Source organism: Octopus bimaculoides, chromosome 1, assembly GCF_046866305.1.
Source record: "Octopus bimaculoides isolate indiv1 chromosome 1, ASM4686630v1, whole genome shotgun sequence".
Taxonomy (NCBI): domain Eukaryota; kingdom Metazoa; phylum Mollusca; class Cephalopoda; order Octopoda; family Octopodidae; genus Octopus; species Octopus bimaculoides.
In genome coordinates, this window is record NC_142928.1 from 141037164 (window position 1) to 141059100 (window position 21937).

The 21937-nt window shown below is 36.7% G+C and overlaps 1 long non-coding RNA gene across 1 annotated transcript in view; it reads left to right on the plus strand.

Annotated features, from left to right (window-relative positions):
* Positions 1 to 21487, plus strand: part of LOC149137780 (uncharacterized) — a 24725-nt gene extending 3238 nt beyond the window's left edge. The window contains exon 3 of the long non-coding RNA XR_016239880.1: positions 21288 to 21487. This is a non-coding gene — a long non-coding RNA (uncharacterized LOC149137780). The remainder of the gene's footprint in view (positions 1 to 21287) is intronic.
* The last annotated feature ends 450 nt before the right edge of the window (positions 21488 to 21937 follow it).

Consider the following 21937-nt stretch of genomic DNA (forward strand, 5'->3'; position numbering starts at 1 on the left):
TCGAATCCTTACTTGTTCCTCTTTCCTTCTACTCTATATTTAGCTGACTTTGCTACTTCCATTTCCGTTCGGTCTCTATTGCTACGTGTATAACATTAAATCTAAACATCCGATTAAATTCTGCGATAAAAGTCTTAGGAACTCTAGAAAGGCGTTGACTAGCATTACAAGGAATTCATTGATCAGTGAAACCAATTCTTTAATATGGCAACGCTAATAAATTATCCTTGAGCAATACATGTAATGCACCCAATTGAGAACTATGCTGGAAACTGCTCCAACAAAAGATGCAGTGTGATTACATTCAGCCGACGAAAGCTGTCTTGCTGAAAGCTGAGATGAAGAGAGAGAACAAGAGAGAGAGAGAGAGAGAGCGAGAGCGAGCGAGGGAGAAATTAACAGGGAAATATGCTGAGAAATAGCAAGAGAGATGGAGAGCGAGAGGCATATGAAGGAAGCGAATGAGATATATGGAAGTTAGTAACATATAGGCATACAGTGCGTATTGTAGATCATTGAAAACAATCATCTACGCTGAAGGCTATATTATTTAGCTGCATTATTTAGTTTTTCCTTGTATTATCAGTAAACTAATTCAGTTTTAATGAAATGCTAACCTGACAATGATGTCGATACATGTTTTTCATCAGAAAGAAATAATGTGTAGTAGAAACGAAAAAAAAAAAAAATTGGTTACCCATGTATGTACTTTCAATGCTATCTTTTCGGGGATTAACATATGAGGAACAATTTCTATGGAATAAAATCTTTTGTTGTGTTGAAAATATATTTATAATAGGTGTAATATATATATATATATATATATATATATATATATATATATAATGTTTGTGTATGTGTAATTTCAATGAAGTATTGAGTTGGTTATGAAATTTTATGTAAGTTATGGCAAATTAAAGGGGTTGAGATTTATATTGCAATATAAATATTCTGTATTTGATAGAAACGAAATATTTTGATAGTTAGTTATATTCATATATGTCCACCTCTCCATTTGAGCGTGTGGGCATATAACTGCGGTTGATACCTAAAACGTTCATTTCCGGCAAAGGTAATGCTTGTATAATTTGGAAGCGGACAAAAACAACCACAAAAGATTGAATAGATATATTCAAGTTTTTGCTAGTATTTCTCAGAGAAATAAAAATCCAGAATATTGCAATTCCTTTGTGGGTTTCGTCAGTAATAAGTAATCTAATAGAAAAAAAAATTATTTTAGAATAAATGTTTGTCACGTAGCAAAAGTAAAGGAAATCAATATTTCAGGTATAGGCTCATTTTCAAGATACAAGAAGAGAGATAATAGGAAAGAAAAATAGGGTAATCTCCCTATCGCTATCAGAGAATCATGTTAGTAATGTGTGACGAAATTGTATAGCAGGGTATGTATTTTTGGGGTAAGGGGGGGGGGCAGAATAACAAGTAGAAATGGAGATCGTGTGAAAATAGAAAAAAAAAAGAATAAGAATGAACACCAGAAGAATCAGTATTTATGTTGGTCAGTGTGTACATTGTGTGTATGTGTACACACACTGTTTAAACGTTTAGAAAGGTGTGGTTTTGCGTGCGGCTGTACACAGAACGGTGGTGGACAATAAGAGATGGGAAGAAAATAGAAAGTAATAACACACTGTTGGTTCCAGAATGAGCAAACGACGATCGCGAATCGGTAACTTCTTCGTGATTGATGGCGGAGTTGTTGTCAGTTGTTGATAGAGTTAGTCGTCATTGTTGTCTCTTAAGCGGGTCTGCTTTTGTAGACACATAAATCTTGCGCGCTTCAGGCTTTCTAAGACGGTAGGGTGTCATTTAAAGAGATTTTGTCGTATTTTGAGTGATTAGTTGTGAATGTTTTTGTTGTTATTGGTGATAGCAGACAACTGAGTTATAGTTTATACCTATGGTAAGGGTGGGGGTGGGGGTGGGGCAGAGAGAACAGGCGTTTTTGAAATGGCTATAATTCAGCCCCAGGGGAGGGACCTATGCCCGACAGGTACCATTCGGTCCGTGGTGTCTTAGCATTTTATTTATGTTTTGAGGCGAAGCTATGGCGCTGTGGAAGATAGAGCATGGCGTGTTTGCCTACGACAGTTACGTAAAGAATAATGAGTCTGTCACAACAGCTCAGCGTGAGTTTCGGTGCCACTTCAACGTTCATCGAAATTAGGCTGATCCAAAACTTAATGACCGATTTCTTCATCCAGGGCCGAGCCCATAACGTCTAATGTGGTTATAAGCAAACTCCAAATCGAGCTGATGTTCAGGTAGTAATATATTATATATCATAAGCTCAGGCGTGTCTGTATAGTAGGAAATTTGCTTCCCTACCAGCACACTGTGGTACCTTGGGCGAGTGTTACCTATCATCGCCCCAAGCTGTTCAAAATTTTGTGTGAATTTGGTAGACAGGAATTAGAAAAAGCTTGTCGTACATATAGGTATGTACTTATGTGTGATTGTGTGTGAGAGAGAATCTTTCTGTTTGTCTCTACAACACCGCTAAATAACCGGTCTCTCTTTGTTTACATCTCCATAAACTAGCGGTTCGGCATAATAGACCGATGGAATAAGTTTCAGGCTCAAAAAAAGCTACTGGGATCCGTTGGTTCGACTAAAACCATTTAAGGCGACGTTCCAGCATTACAGCAATCTAATTATTGAAGCAGGTAAATGGTAAAAAATTTATAATACTGTCATGACTATGTGGTGAGAAGCTTACTTCTCAATCACATGGTTTATGATTCAGCCACACCATAAGGCACCTTGGACAAGTGCCTTCTACTTTAATCTTGAGTCGACTGAAGTCTTATAAATGGATCTGGTAGATTGAGACTATATATATATATATATATATATATATATATATATATATATATATAAATACTTGGCAACGATATCCCGGTCTCAAGCCATTTCCGCTCTAGCGGTCATTCTTTACAACACCTGTTCGGATTGTCCTCGCACAGGGGCCATCCGAACTCCCGTCTTCGCCATGAACAAGAATTAACCTTCGCTCTTCGCTCCTTTGCTCCACATGCGGTCAACTCTCCTCTCCTCTTCATCTAACCCTCTCCTCTCCTCTTCATCTAACCCTCTCCTCTCTCCCCCTCCCACCCACCTCGCCTCTCCTCTCTTGCTCTGACACCTAGTTTCTCTCTTCACTCTTACCAACCTTCTCCTTCCATCCTCTCCCTTCATCGTCGCCCTCCATCGTTACCCCACCCCTACACATTCCAAATCCACCATTCCTATGCATCCCATCCCACCCGTCCCACACATTCCACTATCACACACTCCACCTCGCCCCCACCCTCACATTCCACACCCACACTATCTCACCCCACCCTTACTTCCCCCACCCTTGCTTCCCCCACTCTACCTTCCTCATACCCCAACACCATCACACCACACACCACCATACCACACCACACCAACCCACACACACGAGGACTGACCACTTCGCAGCACCCACACCATCATCCACACACCCACACATGCATACACACACGTCAAGGTCACCAACCCCCATCCACATGCACATAAACGCTCTCATACAAACGCACGCGCACTTTCGTTTTGGGATCACCTCTACTTTATTATCTCCCCTTCTTCCTTGCTCCCTTGTCTGACCCCTCTGTCCGGCAGTCGCCATAATACATCGCTAGCCACTAAACCTTTTTATTTTCTCTCTGTTTGTTTCTGTTTCTCTTTCTGTTGAAGAGCTTAGGCTCGAAACGTTAAAGACTTTCTTACTTACCGAGCGTTAAACTAATACATCTGTTTGTTGTTTACACACCCGTCTTCGTCTTTTGTTTTTTCTCAAATTTTCACTGTATATATATATATATATGTGTGTGTGTGTGTGTGTGTGTGTGTGTGTGTGTATTTACTCCATCACTCTTATTTATTTCAGTCATTTGACTGTGGCCGTGCTGGAGCACCGCCTTTAGTCGAACAAATCGATCCCAGTACTTATTCTTTGTAAGCCTAGTACTTATTCCATTGGCCCCTTTTTGCCGAACTGCTTCGTTACGGGGACATAAACACACCAACATCGGTTGTTAAGCGATGGTTGGCGGACAAACACACACACACACACACACACAAATATACGACGAGCTTCTTTCAGTTTCCATCTACCAAATCCACTGTCAAGGCCTTAGTCAGTCCGAGGTTATAGTAGAAGACAGTTGCCCAAGCTGCCACGCATTGGCAACTGAACCCGGAACCATGTGGTTGATGAGCAAACTACTTACCACACACGCACAATACGCACACACACATACACACACACACACATACATACACGCACACACACACATATATATGGATCTTAATTTGTCTTGGGTAACTTTAAGCTTTTAATCTAAACTTATAAAAGTTAAAAGAAATGAATTGTCCATCCATAACTAGAAGCATCTTTAAAGTTTTAAATAAAAATTGATGCATGGCAAATATTTCCATTCATTTTGATCAGTTATCCGCATATTACTCACATGTTTTAAACGTCTGAGCTCTCTAAATCTCCTCAGGTTAAATACTATTGCATTGAAAATTAATTATAATTCTAGCATAGTAGAATTATATTTTCTGACTGAAAGTAAGAGAAAGAAGGAGAGAAGCAGAGAAGAAATAAATAGATAGATATATAGATAGATGGCGAGAGAGAGAGAGAGAGAGAGCGAGAGCGAGACAGATAAAGTGATGGACAAAGAGGGACAAAGAGAAAAGAAAATGAGGAATACAGGATGGGAGAAAGAGAGAGCGTGAAATGGAAAATGTGAGTGCTGTTTTTTCTGAATGTATCGCAGTTATCGTAGAAGTCTCATAAGCAAATGTCCATTGCCTCTTAAAATTTCAACTTTAATTGATTCCTATCTGGAAGTAATATTATCAAATTATGGCATTTGAAAAATTTTGAGAGTTATCGCTAAAGGCTTAGGATAGGTTAACATTTAGGTACACAGTATCTCTTGAGCCTTGTTGAAAATTTGTGATAATTTTCCTGAAAGCATACTATTCGGAAATACTTGCAAATGAAATGGTATGCTATGTTTTGTCGTGGAACAGGAAAATGGAGATCCCGAAAATCCCTAGGTGACAACAATAAGGCTAAACAAACTAAATGAAAAGTTTTTGCTAGAACTTGTAGCTAAAATTTAGTCATTCATCTGTTAAGAGTGGTGTATTCTTTGTAAAAATATAGTAATAAAACAGAACAGAAAATACCCTTAGGTAGCTGAAAACTAATAAAAAGAAAGACAAAATTGCAATTAACATATTACAAGGATTCCGATCATTAAATAAAACCAAAACGTAGTTACAATAACAGTGACAACAATAAATTTCATGAATCATAATTGAAAACAAAAGATAAAATCGAAGCCACAGAAAGAAAAAACGCAAACAGAAAAATTAATTCGGAAACGACACACCAAAAATAACATTAACTAAGTTCCTACAGAAATATAAAAAATAACCGTGGAGAAAGAACTCGCGCAAAAACAATCCAAAAGAAGATTTTAATGATTGTCAATTTGCAATATGAAATTTAGTTTCTTGTTTGAAATCATTGTGAGATAGTTATTGAAGCCTAAACACGAAATTAAAACAAAATGAATGACAATCGGTTGCACAGCGATAGTATAGAAGAAATTAGTATTTTACATTGCCTGGAAGCGAAGATGCACGGACAATTAAAAGCATGGAGTGCTTATCTAAGCTTAGATTGTTTAAGAAATTTTGTTGAAGGTCGTCAGTTTTATAAATATAAAATAATTTAGTGCGTTTGCAAGGAAGAATGATACAAAAATGGTCAGAGAATTGATTATAATCTTGTATTAACTACAGGATCATTATAAAAAAGAATAGCGTAAGTGATGAGTTATTAAGGAAGTTAATACAAAATAGCGATTTTCAGAAACAGCATTTTGAAGGAAGTACGTTTTATCAATAAATAGTTGGCTAAGTAGGAGCAAAAATAACAAATAATAATAGATCGTAATTGTGGTTTAATACATATCTGACTATGTTGTTTAAAAACAAATTACTAATTTTCAGTTTTTGGAACAACACAGGCAATATACATAATACATGTACATAAAAAGTATACATAATACATAGGCAAGTACGTACAAAAATACATACACGGATAGCAACAGCAGCAACAATAATGATAATAACAGTCAATTGCAGCGTGAAACATTTGTAAGCCATTCAGGAACACATAAAAACCGTCAGTTTCACTTCAATATTTAATTTCCATGTGTATCAAAATATTTTCGTCGCTTTGAAACCGCGACCTTATTTACTGACAAAACTTGGTGCTGCACCTGAGAGTTAACAGTTATTTCATGATCTATATGTGTCTATGTATATCATTGTTCAGTTTCATTTCAAAATTTCTTGCCAATAGAGAAAGAGCCGGTTTCTAACCTAGATTCAAGGCTCCTTCATTGGAGTTTCAACACCAACAACAGGGTGTGTATATACTGTAAGATTATACGTATCGTATATATGTGTGTATACGTGCTTATGTGATTGTGTGCACTTGTACATAAGTGTAGGTATGTTTATATTTGCATATATGTATCTAAGACATTGTATTTATTCACCCTTAGACGGAGGTGAAAAGAGCATATATATATAACTTTCGAAATAGTAACAGTTATATATGCAACTTGAACAGACACATATATATTAGTACATAAAAATACAGTTACATGTATATACACATATATACACACGCAGAAACGTCTACACGCATACGGAAATACTCACATACGTACATACATACATGCGTACATGCATGTATGCGCACGTACACATATACATGTATACATACAAGCATATATGCATACATACATATCATGAACTAACTGTTACTCTCCCAGGTGGAGCGCCAGGTTTTGTCAGTGGGCAGGTCGCTGTTTCAAAGGGACGAAAATATTTTGACACAAATGAAAATTGAATGTTGAAGTGAAACTAACGTTGTTTTGTGTATTCTTGAATGACTTACAAACATCTTCCACGCTGCAAGTGCTTTTGTTTGAGCACACGATCTCATATCAATTCACTTGCTATGCAAATACATTTCCGAAATAATAATAATAATAATAATAATAATAATAATTTCAACTAGCAATAACCACACCTCGGATACACCTCATTGGTCATGGTAACATAATAGTGATAATGATTTAACTGAACCTTAATCACACACACACACACACACACACACACACACACACACACACACACACACACACACACACACACACACACACACACACACACACACACACACACACACACACACACACACACACACACACACACACACACACACACACACACACACACACACACACACACACACACACACACACACACACACACACACACACACACACACACACACACACACACACACACACACACACACACACACACACACACACACACACACACACACACACACACACACACACACACACACACACACACACACACACACACACACACACACACACACACACACACACACACACACACACACACACGTACATGCATATATACTCTCATACGTATCCACACACACACACGCTAAAATGCATATACATCTACACATACGCACATACATATAAATATATGTACACTCATGAAACTGATATATATATATATATATATATATTTGACAGGAAGGACAACAAAATAAAGAGACCTCGATATTATGCAAATAGAGGAATTTATCTGTAAAAATATGTGACACTTATTCAGTAGCCATGATAAAACTCCGAGTTTCGGATGCCAGGGTGGGAGCCCATGCCAACATCTCTTCAGTTATCCGGCCAATTGAAAAACAAGGGAAGTACAAAAAGCACATGAAGAAAACATAGGTGGGATTGGATGAAGAAGGGCACACTGAAAGAGACTGGGAGTACTATACTGGCTGCACAAAACTAAGCTTTGGACACAAACTGAGGGGTCAACCTTAGGAATGAGCAAATGTGCCGCATTTGTAATTGTGGCTGAATCCATTGCTCATATCGCGAACGAATTCTCTGTACTTGATCAAAACCACTACAGGTTGTGGCCACACGATGAGGTAGCGAAACTGTGAAAAGTGGGGGCTAGAGAGAGGTAAGACGTGGTATAAGCACACACTATAGAGAATGAAAAAGTCGGAAACCTACAGAGTCCTCTTGGATTTTCCCCATCCAAACAGATTAGGTACTAGAGCATGACAGACCGGACCTAGCGTTGGTGGACAAGATGCGCATGTGCTATATAGTTGATATTGCGTGCTTCTCTGACCCACGAATAGTTAAGAAGGAAGTCGATAGAACAGATACATACAATCCTCTTCAGCACGAAATAGCCCGGCTATGAAAAATAAAGAAAGTGAAAATAGTGCGAATTATTGTTGGGTCTTTGGGAACAGTATCAAAAGGCATCAAGATGAATATAAAGGGAATCGGAATAGAGTATCTAGTGGAGCTGTTACAAAACCTTTGCTTCCTTGGCACGCTTAGAATAATCAGGAAAGAGTTAGGTAGTTGAAAAGTACAGATAGCGTGGTACCATAGGCTGCAGGCAGCAAGGTCGCTACTCATGTAATACTCCTGGAGCTACAACAAAACTTGAGATGAAAACAAAAATCCTCCTTTCCACTAAAGGCACAAGGCCTGAAATTTTTTGGGGGAAGGGACTAGTCAATTACATTGAACCCGGTGTTTCACTGGTACTTAATATATCGATCCCAAAAGAATGAAAGGCAAGGTCGACTTTGGCAGAACTTAAACTCAGAACGTGAAGATGGACGAAATGCCGCTAAATATTTCACTCGGTCTGCTAACGGTTCTGGCAGCTCGCTTTATTATTATTATTATTATTATTATTATTATTATTCAGCGAGCTGGCAGATTCTTTAGCGCGCCGGCATTTCGTCCGTCTTTACGTTCTGAGTTTAAATCTGTCGAGTTCAACTTTGCCTTTCATACTTTCGGGATCGATAAACTAAGTTCCAATTGAACTCTGGGGTCGATGTAATCGACTAGTCCCCTCCCAAGAAATTTGAGGCTTTGTGCCTCCAGTAGAAAGGATTATTATTATCATTAATGATAATAATAATCAATTCTACTATAGGCACAAGGCTTGGAATTTTGGTGAAAAGCTTAGTCGATTAAATTTACCGCAATGGACAGCTGGTACTTATTTCATCGATCCCTAATTGATGAACGCCCGAAGGTGACATCGCTTGAATTTGAACTCAGAAGGTAACGAGCCCCCCTCCCAAATACTGCTAATAATAATGGGTTCTGTATTAAGCACTAAGAGGTTAAGAAAAATCGAGGACGGTGCTGGACGATAATATATGAAGGTGTGTAAAGAGTAAATGTAACAAAAACAAAGAAACAAGAAATTCATTGCAAAAAAATATCTCCACTTCAAAGATGGAGCGGGGGATTTCCAGAGAGTTGCTTGTGGAAACCTCACAAAACCACGGTCACCGTGTCTCCATCCTTCTTCAACTCTATCGTCCCCATTTTAACACCACCACCGCTATCACAGACACCATCACAAATGCAAACGCAACCAAATTCCCACACCCACTGACAGTCAGATCACATATTTTAACAAAAAAAAAAAAAAAAACATCTTTTATTACACAGCCATAAACACAATAATAAATCACATTCACGAAATGGTAAGCTTCACGCTACAGGTGAATGTTCAGAGCAGACCCGTTCACCCAGCCTATGCCTGACACTCTCAGTGTTCAACAAATCTGTTGGGAGCAGAACTTCCCTCACTGCCTCATTTTCCACTTTAAGTGAAATTCGAAAAAAGTTGATGAGACCTTGATGATAGAAGAGTGTGTCCTTCACTTAACCTCTCCCGATATGAAAAAAAGTAAGAAGAAACACTTTATTTCTGTGGAGGGATAGGCATTCTGTCCTTCCTGCTATTTGCGGGTATTTCTACAGGTGTTTCTTTAGAGAGTTTCTAATTTATAGTCCCTCTGAAGTCTCCTACTTCTTGAGTGTGTTTATCTTTTGGAATGATCTAAGTCTGTTATAATATTTGAATGACTTTTATGTGTAGTAGAATGCTATTTGTTATTGTAATGTGGTTGTGCGTGATGCTTATAGATAAATTTGTGTATGAGATTTATTTTTGTGTTTATGGCTGTGTAATAAAAGATTTCTCTTTTTTCTTGTTCGAACTGACTATTGATATGTGAATTTGGTTGTGCTTGTACTTGTGATGGTGTCTGTGATAACGGTGGTGGTGATAGTTCTGGTATAGCTGTGGTGTCGATGTATCATTGCTTAGCGACACTTCCACCGTTTGTTTATATCCGCCAGATATTTTGGTTGGCGTATTTTTGATTCATTTCTTTTATTTTCGTGTATTTCTATTAGTGTTTACAATTTGATATCCACTTCGTCACATTCACCATACATGTCTGTGTTGTGAGTTGGAGGAGAAGCATGTCTTATGGAGTCTTGTTGTATCGTTCTGTTGTTGATATAATTGTTGCCACTGTTGTTTTAGCTCTCCGTGGTGGTGGTCGTGGTGTGTTTTATTTCTCTTTTTGCTGTTGCTCCCACTGTTGTTGTTTTTCTTGTTGTTGCTGCTAGAGTCACTGCATTTTTCGCGGAGCTCATTTTGCACTTGCTGTCACTGATGCTGTTGTGGCCGCATTCCACTGTTGGTGTTACTGCTGTTTCTTCTGTTGATGTTGTTGCTGTTGTGTTAAAGGTTTCGGAAGAAGTGGTGGTTTTCTTTCTCTCCTTTATTGCTGTGGATGACACCATAACGTAACATTGGAACCGCGTACCCTAAACGGATTCGTAGATTTTTATGTCGTCTAGCAGATTGATCAGGTCCGGGATAGATTCCATTATTCATTGAGCTGTTGGGATTAATAATTCCATACCTCGTCCTTAACAATTTAACATAAAAGTTTATGCAGCCTCTGGACCTACAGAATATTCAGAATATTAGTTTGGTTCTCAATATCAAAAAGGACAATTGCCACCAATTCGACTGTTCATTTTAACTATTCTACAACCAAAGTAAATTATTATGAGGACCATATTGTCAATCCTTTGGGCTATTGTGGTGTACTTCTTGACTTCATTTTATCTAGGTAATTTTACTACTGTTCTGGTTTTTTTCTAGGGACATATGTTTTAGTACGCCAGATTTGTCTGAGACACTTTTCAATTTGCAGCTGTGTCACGTGCTCTATCTTCTTACTTTTCGTCGCTAATATTTTGCATACTACAGTTCTGAATTTGGTTTCTGAATGAATAGATCTTGGGATGTTGACCATAACATTTTGTCCATACCTCGTAAAATTTATTTTTTTGTGTTTAGTTTAATTCTTCAAACGTTAAAATAACGTCTTCTATTTCGTGGACCACGTCGGTGAAACTGCAAACGCTAGATTTGTAAGTTGTCGTGTATGAATTTTTGTTGTGTTGACATTACTGGTACTGATGGCAGCTGAGGTGAAAGGGCTCGGTCATATCTTTAAAGAACAATTTGGGTTTTTGTTTTTTCTTCGTGCTATACTGTCATTGTTGCTACAGGTGAAGTACTTTCGCCCGGCAGGTGCCCTGTGGGTGAGCAGCACAGTCCCGGTCGTCATTATACGGCTGCAAGAACCAAATGGACTAAGAGGATGAATACATGAGAACAGAGCAAGCCTAAAAAAACTGCACTGCCGGGGACAGCTACGATTTTGAGGTTGGTACTTGGATGTTGAATGTCTGTTACGACAATTAACAACCAAGTATCAAAGCTCATAATGTCTGGAAAGAGACCTTGTGAGACCTCTGACAGCATGATGCTGTCCACTCTCACAGAATCTACCAGAGCAAACAAGACCGAGCGCTCTGAGAAATAAAGCAATAATAAGAATAATAATAATCCTTTCTATAAAAGGCACAAGGCCTGAAATTTGTGGGAAGGGGACTAGTCGATTATATCGACCCCAGTATTTCATTGGTACTTAATTTATCGACCGCGAAAGGATAAAAGGCTTAGTCGACCTTGGCGGAATTTGAACTAAGTGGGTAAGGACGGACGAAATGCCGTTAAGCATTTTGCCCGGCATGCTGACGATTCTGCCAGCTCACTGCCTTAATAATAATAATAATAATGATGATAATAATAGTCATGATAATAATAATGATAATAATAATAATCCTTTCTACTGCAAGCACAAGGCCTCAAATTTTGGGGAAGAGATTTAGTCGATTACATCGACCCCAGTGTGTAGCCGCTACTTATTTAATCGATCCCCAAATGATGAAAGGTAAAGTCAACCTCAGCGGAATTTGAACTCAGAACGTAGCAGCAGAAGAAATACCGCTAAGCCCGATGTACTAACGATTCTGCCAGCTCGCCAACTTAATAATAATAATAACAACGCTAATTTCTACTATAGGCACAAGGCCAGACATCTTTGTGGGGAGGCATAGTCGATTACACCGACCCCAGTGTTTCACTGGCACTTACCCCGAAAGATAAACTTGACTTCGGCAGAATTTGAACTCAGAACGTAGCGACAAGCGAAATACCGCTAAACATTTCGTCCAGCGTGCTAACGATTCTACCTTCTCGCCGCCTTGATGATGATAATGATGCTAATAATAATAATAATAATGATAATAACAATAATCCTTTCTACTATAGGCACAAGGCCTGAAATTTTTGGGGAGGTAGCCAGTCGATTAGAACGACACCAGAACGCAAATGGTGCTTAGTTTATCGGCCCCGAAAGGATGAAAAGCAAAGTCGACCTCGGCGGAATTTGAACTCAGAACATATTGACGAGCGAATTACTGCTAAGCATTTCGTCCAGTGCGCTAACGATCCTCCCAGCTCGCTGCCTTACTACTACTACTACTACTACTACCAACAACAACAACAACAACAGCAACAGCAGCAGCAGCAGCAGCAGCAGCAGCAGCAACAGTTGTAATCGTAATAAAATAAGTAAATAGGTGCGGAATATATATATATATATATATACATACACAAGCATGGAATATATTTTTCCGGACGGTGTAAACGCATACCAAAAATAAGTTATTTCGCAATTATACCGTGATCATATTCTAAGGTATGCGAAGGTAAATATACTGGATTATGTTGTCAAGTACTATCGGTTAAAGAAGTGCCTTTTGATCGAATTATTAATCATATCAGACGTAATGTGTTTCGAAAGAAAATGGAGAACGTTTCTAAATGTATAGATATCTGGAAAGGGAGATAAATGCGATGTGGATATTAAAAATAGAAATAATCCCTATCACAATAAGTATTCGGCAAATGATTTAAATAAACGCGAACAAAATACATAAACAATTTATACATGCAGAAAAGATAGAGAAAATTATCCTTATAGGGACTGCATATTATTTTACACGAGAATTCACAATATTCCCATACCAAGTATAGGAACAATGTTTGTAATTTGGGGGAGAAGATAGACAATTAAATTCGATTCCAGTATTTAGCTGGTGGTTTTAACATATTGACGCCGAAAGGATGAAAAGTAATGTTACTCTCGGTCGAATTTGAATTCAAAATACAAAGTCCTGGGACAAAATTTCGTGAAGCATTTTCTCAGCAGTCTAACCCTGACAGAATGATACTAACACTGAGCTCACTAAAGTTACGCAGAAATACATTTAAATTTGCTGTGAAAAAACCCGCATTATTCAAATAAACTTTTTTAAAAACTAAATATATGCTTTTATACGGTCAATACTTCCTCAGAGATGATGGCTTATATATACATACAATCAACTATTTGTAAGTTGTATCAACAAATCGTGCCTAAGAGATGTATGAGAAGCTACAAAAAATTCATGATACAAGAGCAGGATATATGGAAAAACAAATACCTACAATTTCAACAAAAGAGAAGACAAGTGTATCTTGTCTGATCTGAGAAAGAAAAAAACAATCACACTCTTCTACTACAAATAATAGCTGTTTCAAATTTTGGCACAAGGCCAGAAAGTTTAGAGGCTGGGGGTTAGCCGATTACATTGACCCGGAAAGGATGAAAGACAAAGCTGACACGTGCGGGAATCTGACTTGAATTGTTGATGACATGTGTTAAAGTCTTGACTAGCAACTTTGCAAAAATCTTTTACTCTGGATTGAGGAAAATTTTGGGACTAAAGTTGTTCATTTTGTCTCCTTTGTTCGGGTTCCTCCTCAGCTATACTGCTCGGTTCATACAGCAATCTGCTGACAGCCGCAATAAACACTTCCTAAAGAAGTAGTGTGGTATACAACAAAGAAGTACATTAACTTCAGCACTTTTCCTATTACACATTTCCACATCATGTCCGTAACTTCATCTCCTGAAATCAAATTTTCTCAATACTTTCTGTCTTCGATATAAGTCGCAGAAAACCGTTTAACCCATTAATGCCCAGCGCATGATTTATCATTCGCTTTTTTGTTTCAGACGAAAATATTCATATAAAATAATTTCATAAATTTAGGCATCAAAAACCTTTCTAAAAATAAAAAAATAATAATTCATCTACCAATATTTGGCATCAAAGCCATACTTTGATTATTTATACAGTGTGGTAGACTCATTTCTTTCAGTGTCAAATTTTGAAGTGAGGAAGAAGTGCTACCGGTGGTAAGTTTTTTTTATTTGTATGCTTTAAATGTTTTGTAATATTTTATTTTGCTTTTGTATTTTTTATTAAGCATACATTACTTTTGCAAACCAAACACGTCTTAATAATCTAAGTAAATAAATTTTCGATTTAATAACGTTTGTATATGTGCGTATGATAAAACCTGCGCTGGGAATTTGAGTGTACATTTCATTCAAAATGAAGTTTTTCAGGTTTGGACATAAAATCGTTAATTCTGTTAACAATAAGCCAAAAAACTTTAAAACAATTGTAAATTAAAATGTTTTGCTCTTGAATCTTAAATTTTCTATATCTATAATTTGTTTCTTCATAAAAAGTAGCCTATTTACTAGCAAATTAATATTTGCCTAAGTGCAAGTGAAATATATATATATATATATATATATATATATATATATATATATATATATATATATATAAATTCATATTGCTAGATCGATAAATATGTCTAAGAGAAAACTTGATTGTGAAAGTGACACTCTAGAAATCCTAAATGTAATCGAATCTGGTGATGATACTGAACATTTTCTTGAGGAAATTGATAATGCTGATGAGCTTCATCTGGTACTTCATTCACCAAATGATAGCGGTGATTGCGAAGAATCTTCAGCAAATTTGCGAGATGTTGGTAGAAAGATTCTTGCAGAGAAATGCGAAATTATAGCCTATAGTAAAGCTGTGGAACTTTCGAATTGTCTAATCTTAGAATCTGTACATCATATATGAAAACACAGCCTCCTTCGCATCTGTAATAAACCGAGTGCCTAAGGGCTAATCTCTCAACGAGAATGTCGTTACTGTTACCTTTCTACAATTGTTTTCTACATCAAACTCTTTAGCGTACCTAAATAAACCTAACTTTATTTTCGCCTCGGTGTTAGATACCATTTTAATTTTTTATCACGGTAACTGTTCGTTTCTTTTTAAATGAATAATACTTTGGTGATCAATTCTTAAGAAGTCTTACTTACTTGGAACAATGCATTCAGCTTCTCGTAATAGGCAAGTCTGTTTTGGTCTCTTGTCTAAAACACCATATAACTCAATATGAAACAATAGACAACATACCTTATTTAGATCCGTTAAAGTGTGAACATTCTAAGATGTAGTAGATACGCCTGTGTTAAACCATGCCATATTGGTTTATCTGATCAGTACTGTCGATAACTAAGAAGCGTTTGCAGTCTCTTAACTGGCTTTTATGCCGTCTATATATAACTCCACACAGTCACCAAACAAGTTCAATTTACAAAGGTTTAAATATCGCAAGGCATACAGTTTAACTTTGTTACAGTTCCGTCAATCCACTGCGATGGATTGACACTAATTTTGTCGAGTCGAAAGAAGGGACAGCAAAGTTGGCCTAGGCAGGATTCGAACGCAGAATGCAGTAAGTTGGAAAAGTATCGCAAGACATTCTTTTCGACGGTATAAAAATTTCGTCAATTTTGCCAACTCACAAAAAAAAAAAATGCTGCAAATCCTGTTTAAGTATAATAGAACAAAAGAAATTTATAGGTTATGACAGCAGCAATATTCTCTCACGACCTTATATAATATTTTATGCAGCTACCATATTTTTATAGGATCTTTCTGATTTGGCGAGCACCATTTTTTATTTATATTTTATTTAGTGTGTTTTCTACTTGTGTTTCTATACTTATATATTTTGTCTTATAGAACAGATAACAATTTTTGTATTCGAAGTTATTTCATGTAAAAAAAATGTCGTATTTCGGTAATTTCAACTATTCACTGACGTCTATTGAGGTGAAAACATTTACCGCTGTGGAATGTAAACTACAAGTTCTAGCGGTGTAATGAGATCTTTTCCCTTGACTAAAATTAGTGCCGTTGTTTGTCAACAACTATCGGCGGTACTCTTATTTATGACATCGTTCGTGGGTTAGGGTTATGAGTATTTTTGCCACATTTGGTGAAAATCTGTTTAATACACCGACACAAACTTTTTAACCAAATTTGGCAAAAAAACTCCTAACCCTAACCCTAGCTCTAAAACCCGAACCATAACCCTAAAGCTAAAACCAGTACAAACACACGAACGATGTCATAAATAACAGTACTACCGATAGTTGTTGTTGACAAACAACAGCACTAATTTTATTCAATGGAAAAGATTCCATTACACCGCTAGAACATGTTTACATTCCACAGCAGTAATTGTTTTCACCTCAATAGACGTCAGTGATTGGTTGAAATTACTGAAATACGACAATTTTAACACGAAATAACTTTCAATAACACTAAGAGTAAAAGATGTTTTATATGACATTCTACTAGTGTCCCAAGTTTGAAAGTGTTTCGTTAAGAAAACAAGTGGCGCCTGCCAAATCAGAAAGATCCAAAGATTGTTATCAAAGTCATCCAGAGAGCAACTTTGAAGTAATTTGATCTGTTAGAAAGAATAGTCAAATCTACTTCAAAGCATACCCCGATCTCTTAACAACAATGCGTTGGATAACGTAACTCTAAACGAATTGTCTCAATAAAAGACGCACTAGAGACGGTTGGAGTATCGTTAATCAGATGTCGGCTCGATCAAGACTGATGTGGGGTAAACAATACCAACATCCAGAATGATACGTGTACGCTTAAGCAATTCGTCCGTGAATTGAATATTCTACACATAAATAATACAGCATCGGCCTTGAAAAATAGTGTGAGTGGTACAGCAGAAACAGCTATGGCTATAGCAAGATATAACAAGATTACCAGACACAACGAAAGGAATATTTGTAATTTCCATAATATAAATGATAAATATCTCTACTGTGGTATACTTTACATTTTCTGAAACAATACATCCTGTTGTATGAGATTGACCGACTTGAGCTACTTTCAAATATACGTCAAAATGTAACAATAACATCGTAGTGAAGTTTCTCTAAATACATCTATTCACACAATAAACTCCTTAATGTAAAAGCTCTGTAGTATTCATATGAATCTCCACGCTTCTTAGAAATTAACAACGCAGAGATACTATAGAACTTTAGTACAGCATAATGATGTACCCCCCCCCCCCCCCACACACAGATAACACAATGACATAAACGACAATAGTGTCTGGGTAATTGAAATACCAATACTGAATGACTATCACGTTGGTTCAAAAGTAAGATGTAAAACCGAGGAATTAAACTGACTTAGAAATTGAATAAAATTCATTATGTTGGAGTTGTACTTGTTCTGAGATCTTTATTGAAAAGGAATCTATTACATCGGAGAAAAATTAATTTTTAACCATTTAAGAACGTATAGAATCTGCTGTGGGTTCTTTTCGTTTAGTTATGTTAATAAATAAACAAAAATATAACTTAAGCGGTTGTGTATGCTCGTAACTCACTGAAACAGACTTTTATGATGCAAAATAAATGTAAGTAATCTAACTATCATTTTTTTTGTAATTGGTAAATCGCTCTTCAACACGAAATAAGTCTGAAACCCAAAGACTTATACACATTCAGTTTAAAAAAGCAATTATGGATGGCTTTTATCTCCTCAGTAAGCATGAAATGCAATCGCGTGACTCTCTAAAAGGTCTACATGATTGAGGACACTCAATCTTGAGGCCTGGTTCGAATGTTTACAATAAAGTGGACTCCTCTAAAGACACCCAGCACGCCGGGTGGAAAATACGTGTATCATCTAGAGACCATGGTGGAAAGAGCAGAAACAAATACTGCAAAGCACACGGTCTAAATTCTTAAAAGTTTCATTATTACACTTTTTATTTACTCCAAAAAACATGAAAGGCAAAGTTTGGCAGGATTCGAACTCAGAAACCGGTGAGTTGGAACAAACATCAGAGGCATTCTATTTGACGCTATAACAGTTCCATCAATCCTGCACTTCTGCTACCCAACACCTTTCCTACTCACAAGAAAAACTGCTGTACTATAAAGCCATCAACATGTTACATGTATATACTCATAAGTACCTTCCAGAAAATAACAACACTGAATTTTGAGGTGATGTTAAAACAATTTAACTTGAGTCTTTGTATATTTGTCTGCCAATATAAGAGCAGAAACTTTCATTTTAGCTATTTCAACTTTTATTTCAAACTATGAATACCTCGGCTGTTACTTGCAATCAAGTGTAACTGGGCGAGGACACGCATCGTGTTCTCACCCAGTCGTGAGTAGAAATTGTCTCGACCCTCATACTAGCAACCCAGTGGAATTTCAAACACGCAGGAGCGGAAGAGAACGAGAGTTGTTCCTAAACAATTTGAATCGTATTTTATTTCATCAATCCCGTTCAGAATTCAAATCGATGGGATTTTGAGTAATGAACGTAGAGCCCAAATAAGTACATAAAGGTATTTCGTTCGACGCTTTGACGCTTTTTGTAATTTACTGCCTAACCATGAATAATAATAATAACCTTAATAACAACAATACTATTAATAATAATATTATCAAAATCAAGCGGCGAAAGGAATAATGATACTGATCCCGCAGAAGTTGCATTAACTAAAAGTAAGTTGCTACAAACTTTAATTACCAATAGCTTTTGGGGGACAAAGTTGGTTCAGATTGCATTAACTCTATGAAAGAACAGATAATATTTGATCAGACAGGCACCTGAAAAAATATGTGACTGACTCACTCCTCGGAATTGTAAAACATGATATCTATTGCATCATGAAAAGACCAACGCAATTCAAGAAAGAGATTGATATACCACTCTACTAACCAACATAAAAAACAAGGTGACTGCCATGTACGTCAAACAATTGATAAAGAAGGCAAAGTACCATGAGTAGTTTCAACTGAAGATACTCTGGGAAGATAAGATTATATAAATGAATGCAGTGGACCAATTGAAGGCATTCATCCTAATAGCTATAGAGAACCAGGTTGAGCACACAGGACCTGACAATCGCTGCAGTAGAATGGAATATCGTCATCAATTTCTATCAGAAACTTATTACCAAAGATGAAACAGATCAACAATGTAAAATCTGTGGAAAATATATAGAAACTATAGGCTACAGTGTTTCTAGGTATAAGGATCTGGCGAATACACAATACATTCACAGGAATAAAAAGCAGCGGTGCCTACACAGGAAATATGCACCTGAGAAGTGGAGCGAACCTCAGTACCTGATCACAACGGTATCCTCATCCTTTGGAACATACCTCACCACGTACTGATTGAGATAAAAGCTATTAAACCTGATAATATTATCAATAGCTGAAAGGATCAGAGAAGCTTACTTATCAACATCACAATAGCTTCTCTTCTAGCTGTTTGATATTCTCTTCTGCCTCCGTTCTTCCAATATTTCCAAGTCTGTTTCTTAGATTTATGTAGCTCTAATCACACAACTACTCCTCCTACAAGTTACCTTGCATGAAGCTCGGTCTTGTACTGTGAAAACGAAACGACCCATAAAAGAACATCCATGAAAGTCACAAAGAAACTAACCAAGTACAAAGTCCTGACGATCGAAATCAATCGGATATGTAGAATAAAAATAATAAAATTGATAATTGGAGCTCTATGAATCGTGAAAGAGAGAACGAAAAAGTTCACCAATACAGTCTCCTAAAACATCGATATCTACGCTGTCTAGAAGATCGCCCAACTGGGAAACTGCCTTAATGCTATTACGTTGATAATTAAGAAGCGTGTTCCTCGTAACGCTTTAGGCTTATGGTATGGACCCTAAGAAGGACAAAAAAGATAAGAACAACAATAATTATAACAGACATAAAACTAAACATGCTAGTGGATTATAGTTGGTTAAATTGACCTGTCGGGGGTTTAATTTTCTAACAGTTATGTCTGCCGTTTTTAAGATTCTACTTTTCATAGAATGTAACAGGAAAATTGATGATCGTATAATAATGATATTCAGACTCTATAGTCAATGCCACATATACAGTGTCAAGGCTATAATCGATGAACATGATCCCATATAATACTTAAATGAAAATTATTTTACTGAGTCCGGAACGATGACGGACGAAGTTTAAATCCGCATGATTTGAACTTAAATCGCAGAGACTTAGACAGATCACCATAATAGGTATTTGTCCGCCGACTCTTCTTGTAGCTCAGCTCGCTATATGTTTATAGAAGACATTCAATGTGAAGATATAAGATGCATTCAAGCTAGTTCTTATTAATTTAATCTATAGTTCTTTAACATGGAAATTTATCTTTAACTATGTTATCTTATATCTCGATGTTCAGATATTATATCAGTTGGAAAATTGTAGTAAAAGAACAAAAACAGATAAATTTTCTTTTATATCTAATATGATGTTTGCGCATCATTTTGATTATTTTCCTTATTTCATATCCTACAATAATAAAATAAAATGTAAAAAATACATATATAAAATATGCAAAAATTTCTTCTGCAAAAGTGATTGTATCAGATACAGCATATACAATTGCGTATAATATGTATATTTATAACACTGGAGAAATCGATAAATAAAGTTAAGCTAAATCTTTTTTTTTTGTTTTCAAAACCCAAATATCTATGGGGCAGGTATTTATCTCTGGATTTCGTTGCAGCGGACAAATAGATCTCTTCATGGATAAAGACGTTGCTTTGTCGCAGGCAACTTTCCTGCCGGATAAATTGAACTCAGCTTTGCAAAGACAACGTGTCACTCATCAATTCAACATTGTGTACAGCATAACAATAGTACTACTATTAAGGAGTTCGTTTCACGGTGAATTCTTTCTGAGTTTGATAACGTGGCAAGGTGGTACGCAAGGCAAGTATCCTTTTGTTTAACCTGGTGTTGACTAATACTGTGTAAGTGTTATTTCATTTAGCAAAACAGAAAGCGTAAAGCTATCACACACACACACACACACACACACACACACACAAAAGAAAAAAAGCACACATCACACGCACAAGAGTATATATCACACACACACATGAATTTTTTTATGAAGAATGGAGCACTCAATATATGCTGTTATGGATATAGTTTACTTAAACCGAAATCTTTTCTCATGAAGCAAGTTTCACGCCACAGAGGTCATCGGGGCAACTTTGATTAAGCAAACTTATCAAAGTTATTTTAGGTATGACCAACTCATTTTCGGGTCTTAAATAGGATTGCAATAATATGTCCCGTCTTATAGAAGACGCCAGAGTTCCTGCTCTTTTCATTGCGACGGCTACGCTTCAGGCTTTACTAACAGCAAGC